A 9927-nucleotide genomic window follows, 5' to 3' on the forward strand; every position below is an offset into this window, starting at 1 on the left:
AACAAGGACAAGTCTTAGCAGCAGTACAACAGGCTTTAGATGCCAGGCCAAAAACATGCTACAATTGTGATCAGACAGGACATTTTAAAAGGAATTGCCCCATAGGAGGAGGGTTTAACAAAGCTAGGTATCAAAGGAATAGAATACCAGGTATTTGCCCACGATGCCGTAGAGGGAGACATTGGGCTAATGAATGCCGTTCTCAAACCACCATAGAGGGCACTCCGTTATCAAAAAACGGACAAGGATCAAGTGTTTACCCACGATATCGTGGAGAAAGGCATCAGGCTCCATTGCCAAAAAACGGACTGGAGGGCCCAATGCTCCGGGGCCCAAAACCACAAATATACGGGGCAATGGAGGAACCCAGCAGCACCATCAAGGTAGTGCCCAGGACACATTATCCATTAAATCCCTCATCAGACAAACTAGAGGGAGCGCAGGGCTGGACATCTGCGCCTCCGCAAGAGCAGTACTAACTCCAGAGATGGGAATTCAAATCATTCCCACAGGAGTAAAAGGACCTCTTCCCCAAGGAACGGTAGGCTTATTATTGGGACGCAGTTCTTCCACACTAAAAGGACTTATGATAAGTCCCGGGGTAATTGATCCCGATTATGAAGGTGAAATAAAAATTATAGCTAGTTCTCCAAGAGGCATATCAGTTATCTCACCAGGGGATAGAATAGCACAGTTACTAATAATACCCAGCCTACATGATAAATTTTCTAGTCGTACTGTAGAAAGAGGTACCAGGGGATTGGGCTCCACAGGTGTAGATTGGGCTATGCTGTCTTTAAATTTAGATTCTCGCCCCATGCTAAAACTAAATATTCAAGGATACGACTTTAATGGGCTACTGGACACAGGTGCAGACCTTAGCATCATATCTAGTCAGGAATGGCCAAAACATTGGCCATTACAACAAGCCACTCAAACGCTTCGAGGCCTAGGAGTGGCTACTAATCCCCATAGAAGTGCAATGGTATTAGATTGGAAGGATCCTGAAGGATGTGAGGGAACTATACAGCCATATGTATTGGATCATCTTCCTATAAATTTATGGGGACGAGATGTCCTAGATCAATTAGGTTTAACGTTAACAAATAACATCAATCCTAATGCGCCCACTACTAGGGCTAAACAAGGTTTTAAAAAAGAAAAAAGATTAGGAAAACAAGGACAAAATATAGCAGCACCAATTCAAATAGATCAAGGAACAGACAGACATGGGTTGGATTTTCAGAAAGGGCCACTGAGACAATAAAAATTACTTGGAAATCAGAAAGACCAGTGTGGGTTCCTCAGTGGCCCCTGACTAAAGAAAAGATACAAGTAGCCCATGATCTGGTTAAACAACAATTAGCGAAAGGACATATACAACCTTCCATATCTCCCCATAATACTCCCATTTTTGTTATTAAAAAGAAATCTGGTAAATGGAGATTATTACAAGATTTAAGAGCCATTAATAATGAGATGGTTATTATGGGACCTGCTCAATCAGGGATTCCCCAATTGTCTGCTTTACCAAAAACCTGGTATGTTTTAGCTATAGATATTAAAGATTGTTTTTTTTCAATTCCTATTCATCCTGAGGATAGTCCACATTTTGCATTTACTATCCCTGCACTAAATCATGAAGGTCCTGATCAGAGATATGAATGGAAAGTACTCCCTCAGGGGATGGCTAATAGTCCAACTATGTGTCAAATTTATGTTAACAAAGCAATCCAACCACTTAGAAATCAAAATCCTGAACTACAAATATTTCACTATATGGATGATGTATTATTGGCACATAAAGATAAAAACATATTGCTGGAATGTTATGCCACACTTACAAACTTATTAAAAAATTATAATCTAGAGATAGCAATAGATAAAGTACAATTAAATCTTCCAATTAATTATCTAGGAGTCCTGTTATCCTCAACCATGGTCCGTCCACCAAAAATTCAAATACGAGTAGATCAACTCAAATCACTTAATGACTTTCAAAAGTTATTGGGAGACATAAATTGGATAAGGCCTTATCTAGGCATACCAACAGGAGAGCTAGGACCTTTATTTGATATCCTAAAAGGTCCATCAGATCCAAATTCACCCCGCATGCTAACGCCTGAAGCAAGAAAGGCATTAAAAATCATTGAAACATATATGGAAAATATGCACTTGGATAGAATTGATATAAGTTTGCCTTTATTATTTATTGTACTACCAACAAAAAATATTCCTACAGGAGTATTTTGGCAAGAAGGTCCATTATTGTGGATACATTTATCTTATTCTCCTAATACTATTCTTACTAGATATCCTGAGGCTGTAGGACAATTAATACTCAAAGGAATAAAAGCAGCAAAGGGAGTGTTTGGGATTTCTCCCAATAAAATTATTACTCCATATACTATGGATCAAATTGATGAGTTAGCCAATGAGTTAAATACTTGGGCAATAATCATGTGTAAATCTAATGTTTCATTTGATAATCACTTGCCATCTAATCCTTTGTTGTCTTTTTGGTCTAAGCATCCTGTAGTTTTTCCAAAAATGACAAGAAAGACCCCTATCATGAATGCTCCAAATATATTCACTGATGGGTCAAATAATGGTACAGCAGCAGTAGTTACCCCTGATCAAACTTTTACATTTTTAGTACCCAAACAATCAGCTCAAAAGGTAGAGCTTAATGCAGTATTACAAGCTTTTATGATGTTTAAAGATTCCGTATTTAATTTATTTTCTGATAGTCAATATGTAGTTAATGCTATAGTATCCCTTGAAGATGCAGGTAGGATTTCCCCTTCTTCTACTGTTTTCTCTTTGTTTTCCACTATACAAAGTCTAATCTGGGACAGAAAAGATCCATTCTTTATAGGACATATCAGGGCACATACAGGATTGCCTGGAGCCCTTAGTTTGGGCAATGAATTAGCAGATAAATCTACACATGACATACATATTTTCTCCACAATAGAAGAAGCTATAAATTTTCATAAAAGGTTTCATGTCAATGCTAATACTTTACAAAAACGTTTTAAAATAACTAAAGAACAAGCCAGACATATAATAAAACAATGTCAAAATTGTGTGACATTTTTACCACAAGTTAATCTTGGAGTCAATCCTAGAGGACTGATACCTAACCATATTTGGCAGATGGACGTCACACACTTGCCAGAATTTGGAAAATTAAAATATTTGCATGTTACAGTTGATACTTCTTCTGGATTTTTGATGGGCTCCCTTCATGCCGGAGAAAAAACTAAAGATGTTATAGCTCATTGCTTACAAAATTTTGCCACTGTGGGCGTTCCAAAACAGTTAAAAACAGATAACGGTCCCGGTTATGCTTCTACCTCTTTTAAACAATTCTGCTCATCATTTGGCATTACTCACATAACAGGAATTCCATACAATCCACAGGGACAAGGCATAGTTGAAAGAGCTCATCAAACTATTAAAATGTACTTATTAAAACAAAAGGAGGGAATTGGAAAGGGGTATATATCCCCCAAAGATAAACTTAAAATAACCCTCTTTACTCTAAACTTTTTAAATTTGGATTCATCAGGACTTAGTGCTGCGGAAAGGCATATGTATCCAAAAAATGTGCATAAGCCTAAAGTTCTTTGGAAAGATATTCTAACAGGACAATGGAAAGGTCCTGACCCAGTAATTGTCTGGAGTCGGGGCTCTGTTTGCGTGTTTCCACAGGGAGAACAGCAGCCGATTTGGATTCCAGAAAGACTAACTAAAACGATTTCTACAGATCAAAAAGAAGATAATTTGACTCAAATCCATAACAGCTGATATCCAGAACTCCAGCTTGGCCATTCTTACATCTGCGACTGATTAACCAGGATGCTTTTTTCAATATCTATTTTATTATTGCATTTTTCCATATCATAGGTTCTATTTTATTTTTGAGCTCATACAGACCTAGGTTGATGTTTTTCTGATCAGTTTTATTTTTTAACTGTGGAGTTTTTAACATTGCAATGGAGATTTCACCTAGGTGAAACTACAAGGCCTTTACTATTGTCTTATGTGTTGTATGTTATATGTGCACACTTCTGTTTTGTGTTATGTGTCTATATGTGCGTATGTCCATAGATCATATATGAGGAGTGCTCAAAAAAAAAAAAAAAAAAAAAAATGGATCCAAGTACTTTTTATTATTCACGTAATTTTAATGGTTTAATTTAAATTGGGTAAACAGCTGTTAAAAATTATTTTAATATGTGTACAAATAAGCAGGTTAACAAATCTGTTTGTTTATTTTCATCTTTCCTTTTCATTATATTTAATAATTCTGTTCAAGATAATATAAATTGTTCTAAAAAAAAAAAAAAAATGTTTTCTTAGTACCTGTTAAAATGTTACATTTTTTTTTTTTTTTCTTTCTCTCTTTAACATCATTGTCAGAATTCTTATTTTTCATCCCAGTGCCGGTGAAGACAAAGATGAAACCAAACTACAACTTCTTCGATAATTATCACAACAAACTGTATAAACTGATACATCAATGATCTTGGGAGGAAATGGACATATTGATAGATTCCTCCACTTTGAACTGCTTACAAAACTTGCCTGGACTATGTATCACTTGTATGCACTGTGATCTATCTGTTGATACAACAAATTATGGTAATGCTGGCGTATCTTTGCTGATGTGTCACCAGTGATACAATTTTCCCTAGGAGTCGTCAATTGATTTGGTGTTGTGGCATTTCTGTATCCTCCTCCCTTCTACTAGTGATGGTCTAATTTTGGGGGCCAACAGAGGTGAGGCAAAGAACCTCACCCCCCCACTGGCACCAAGGCCAAATCTGGGGGCCAACAGAGGTGAGGCAAAGAACCTCACCCCCCCACTGGTGCATAGGCCTATCCACAAGTATGGCTATATGCTGGATCGGTAGTCAGTGACGGGTATGATCCAATTGCAATGGTATCAACCTAAGACAGGAGGCTGACGCCTAAAGGTCAGTTTTCCAATGACGGGTAAGAACCATATGTTGAATTGGACAAACCTAACAGGCACGGTCCCTAGCCACATTACTTGTTGCTTAATTAAACAGAAAGGGGGAGATGCTGGGAGCCACAGCCAATTAATATGATGCATGGCATTTTTGATTGAAAGGTGATGCCAGCTAGCCATTGAGATGATACGATTATGTTAAAAAGTACATTCATATGGATACCGGACTCCTGCTACGGGACTCCTGGAGAGTTCCCATTGGTTGGGAAAGTGCAGTAGGAGGGAATTCCGGGGAGGCGCTTGCGCTAGAGTTCCGGGAAGGACCCAGCAGAACGCCGCGTGGGTGGATCGGGAAGCTTCCCGGGCGGGACGTGTTATTGGCGGTTCTTTCAAATAAAGTTTGTTCCTGTTTGAGTGGCTCGTGATCTTGTGCCCAGCCAGACAGCGGCAGGGTCCAATTACACTCATATGTCTATTGTAGCTCCACCCATTCTTACCTTTTTTGGATGGAACTTTCTAAGATGGAGGGTCCTCCCAATAAAAGCGCACTTCCGACTGTGCTTTCTCTCTCTCACCAGCCTCTGGTATCCCCGGCGCTCCCATTTGGAGAGCTTAAGGCCCAGAGCGGAGGAGCCGTCCTGAAGCTTGTTTAAAGGTAAAGAGTGTGTCTGTGTTTTATTTAGTGTTCCTGTTAATTCACATGAGTGACCTTAAGTCCAGCTGCCCCCGTTGGTCAGGAGCGGCAGAAAAGTATATCACAGTCAAAATATGTGCAACACTGACATTATAGGCATGCCATTAACTCTAAATTCAAAAAGAGTACCATTTTGTTGAGAATGTTTATGTATCAATTGTCAATAGTAAGTCACAAGTAGCTATAAATAGGATATGTATGTTCCTTGCATACATTCTAGGTTAAATTTGATTATTGCTTCCTACTAGGACTTTTTCCCTCTCCTTCCTTTGCAAATATTTTATTTTACCCAGGACCCTACTCAGTTGATCTGAGAGAAGGAAGGTGGAGGTAAAGAAATCTGTGAAAAATTACTCCAGCCCAAGAATTCACACCTAAAGCCTGGATCTCTCCCTTATCAGCTGTGACACAGGGATCATGAGGGGGAACTGAGTATGTTGGCAGATATACTTAAAATCCCTTCTGTGCTCCCAGAATCCCCCCAAACAGCAAGTGGAAGCAATGCCATTTCACTGGCCTATGAGATTGCCATCGTAAGGTTGAGAATATGTAAATAACTTATCCAAAGTCAGACATGATTTGAACCCAAATCTGATTCTCCAAGCAGTGCGTTTAACCATAAGACAAGACCTTTCATTGCCCTTCCCCTCTGCCTAGACCCTGGTGGTGGCTCTGGTGTTCCTGCAGAAGACCTCCTGTATACCATCAGTCCCGGATGGCAAGAAATAAAGATGGCTATTGTAAAGTTATTTGTGAGGAAGTTCCTTTGTCTCTACAAATCTCTAACTCCTTCAGTTCTACCTTGTGTTCCAACCAGGATCCTCAGGAAGCAGACCTGAAATGGAGACCAGAATGTAGGAAGTGAATTATGAAGTATTCCTAGGAAGCAGGTTGAGCAGAGAGGGAAGCTGAGCCGAAATGCAGTGTCAATGAAGGCTTGGCTGAACCCTAGGGAGTTCTGGCACTGGGATGGTTCTTCAGAATTGGGGTACTGCAGCTGAGACTGTACACTCAGCATCAACCAGCCTTGAGTACCGGCTTCTCCCAGGAGGCGTATAACATCCTACACACCAGCCCTTCTCTGCTGATGGCTCAGGACTATTTGCCAGCAGCACTCCTAGCAAAAGGCAGGATTAAGGCCTTCATTTCCAAATGGACTATTTCAGAGGATTTTTTTTTTTTTCTGTTTGTGGGTTACCTCCCCCAAACACACACACACACACTAAAATCCTTAAGCTTTAAAAAAATTTTTTTTAATATTTTTTTAGTTGTCAATGGATAGAATATCTTTTATTTTTTTATGTGGTCTGAGGATTGAACCCAGTGCCTCACATATGCAAGGCAAGCGCTCAACCACTGAGCCACAATCCCAGCCCAAGGATTTTTTTTTTAAAGAGGGACACAGTGATAGTACAAAATGCTGACTATGATCTGAAAGAGAAAACTAGGCTGCTGAAGTAATAGTCACATTGACATTACTTTCATTGTTCAGTTTTAAACTGCTCTCTAGGAAGAAGACTTCATCCCTTTTCGTAATCAATCTTAAAATTTGCCTACCATATTTCTGACTCGCTATACACTGGAATACTTATTTAAGAGTTCCCCAGATTCCCGGTATAATTTTGAAACTGCAGCCTGCTCAAAAAATACAGAAAACCTGCAGGGCCCCACAGGCCTTTTTCTTTCTTTCCTCAGACTTCTGCTACCTTAGACCTCAGAGATTTTATGATGCCACAAAGGTGGAGTGTCTGTTCTTCTGTAGTGCCTATTACAATGTCTGGCTCATAGTGAAAGCTTAAGTGTGTTCTGCTAGATATTCAAACATCCCCTTTGATGCTGGCAAACATTTCCATTGCTCCCAGTGTTTGCACTACAGGGCTTACAACTGTCGGCCCAACATATAAACCCATTTTCCAAGAGAAATGCACAGATTTGGAACCAAAAAGATTACATCCCAGGCACCCTTCTGCCCAGGTATAGAAATACATAGCTGGTAGTTAATTTGGTTAAGCCCTTGAGGCTAATTAAAAAAAAAAAAAAAGAGGCAAGGCTTACACATAAGTTACATAACTATCTAAGAGTTCAGTACTTCACATTTAAAAGTCAAATACATAACAACCATATTCCTCCTTGGTAAACTAAATTTAGCAAAAAAGCTACCTATCTTTCAAGGTAGATCTGTGAACCCCACAAGAGCTATTTGGATGGCTCTATTTTCTCCGTGTCTAGCACAGATGTCTCACTCAGAGGAGGTCTTTAATCATTGTTCAGTGAATGATGGAACAAACCTACTAGGTCAGGGCAAAAAATAATTTTTTATGACCTTTTAAGTAGAGGATGCATACTCTTACGTAGGATGTTAAGGAAGAAGATCAGTCATGGGGAGAGAAAAATAAAGAGATTGTCTGCCCTGATACCTCAGAGGCTTTCAAATCTGAGAACTCATTTCTGTTGTGTACCTTCAAAGCATTCTGTATCAATTAATTCATTTCTGTATCAAGGGTTTCTTTTATGACTCTGGCACAATTTAGTTTTTCTAGGCACTGTTCTGAATAGAAAACAAATCCAGCTATGAACTAATTCCCTACCGTCATAGAGGTATACTCCAGTGAGTCCATGTAACTATCCTGAAAGATAAATATCCTCATTCTCATGAGTAGGGAAATGACAAGGGTTTTTGTTTGTTTTTTGTTTTTATAGTATGCTTGAGATTGTTGGTTTAACCAGTACTTAAGTGGCACAGGCTTTGCACGTTAGCACCTTAATGTATCTGAATCGAGCTTTGTGTATTAGCCCCATCATTCAGCATTATATAACCAAAAGCTGATACTTCAAGCAAATTTTTTTCCCATAAGAAAAAGGGTCCATTAAAAATTTTGTGGGCCTAGTACTATAAAGAAAATATTATGACCTGACTTCACAGAGTAAAATATTGATACATATTTTAATTAGATTTCATACTTGTTTAATCATCAAAGTGGTTGTTTCCCCAGGGATTCCTTCCCCCGCCCCTTATTAAAAGGTTTTCAGCTGGGGGTGGTGCTACATACCTGTAATCTTAGTGACTTGGGAAACTGAAGCAAAAGGATTGCAAGTTTAAGGTCAGCTTGGGCAATTTTGTGAGACTGTCTTTTTAAAAGGCTGTCTTTATGTAGCTCAGTGGTACAGTGCTTCTCTAGCATACACGAGGCGCTAACTTCATCCTCAGTACCACTACCCCCCCCAAAAAAAAATTGATGGGAAAAACTTGAAACTTAACAAAGTAAAATTTTACTGGAACTATGTTAAAAGAGTTTCATGCACAATATTTAGAAATTTTAAACTTAAATACCAATGAATTTGGGGGCTGGGGATGTGGCTCAAGCGGTAACGCGCTTGCCTGGCATGCGTGGGGCGCTGGGTTCAATCCTCAGCACCACATAAAAATAAAGATGTTGTGTCCACCGAAAACTAAAAAATAAATATTAAAAAAAAAATGAATTTTTTTAAAAAAAAACAATGAATTTTTTAGTAAGTTCATTCATTTATGATCAATTTTCATAGGACAGTACATAAGGAAAGTTTGTTCTGAGATAGAAAACAAATCCCAGTTTCCTTGAAAGATATTACAGTTTTATATTGGAAACCAATTAGGTCTTAAGAAAACCCACTTAATCCAAAATCCTTTCATGGATTTTACAAATTAGACCTATTAAACATTTGAGAGCATTTAAATTTTATGCTGAATAAAACTATTGTGTATACATAATTTAGTAGGAATCACTAAAGTCTTAATTTATCCAACAAAGTGAAGTACATTCAGTTCTATCCTCTAGGTTTCATAAAGCACTATGTATAGTGGAAAAAAACTAGATACTCAAGAGGCCCAGGTTCCAGTGCATGACTGTTGCATAACCTTTAAGTTGTCATTTAGGCATTGGTTTCACTTGCAAAATGAAAAATCTTTCCATCTCAAAAGATCTCCCTCAAAGGAGGGGGAAAGTGCTTTGAAAACGATAAGGCAGTAATTTCTTGGCATGATATTTGTTACCATTTATTACTCAACTGCTTTCCTAGCAATGGAAAGAACATTAACCAGATCTCTCCACCACAAAATGAGGTGATCACATCCCAACACTCCCAAGGATGTCATCATCAGGCCAGACCAGTAATCTTCTCAGTATTAGCTTGTGCCAAAGTATCCAAATGTTCTGCACCTTCGGTTGGGTGTTCTTATAAAGAAAACATTGGTTTGGGAGCCACAGCTCTGCAG

This window comes from Callospermophilus lateralis, chromosome 3 (genome assembly GCF_048772815.1).
Source record: "Callospermophilus lateralis isolate mCalLat2 chromosome 3, mCalLat2.hap1, whole genome shotgun sequence".
Classification (NCBI taxonomy): domain Eukaryota; kingdom Metazoa; phylum Chordata; class Mammalia; order Rodentia; family Sciuridae; genus Callospermophilus; species Callospermophilus lateralis.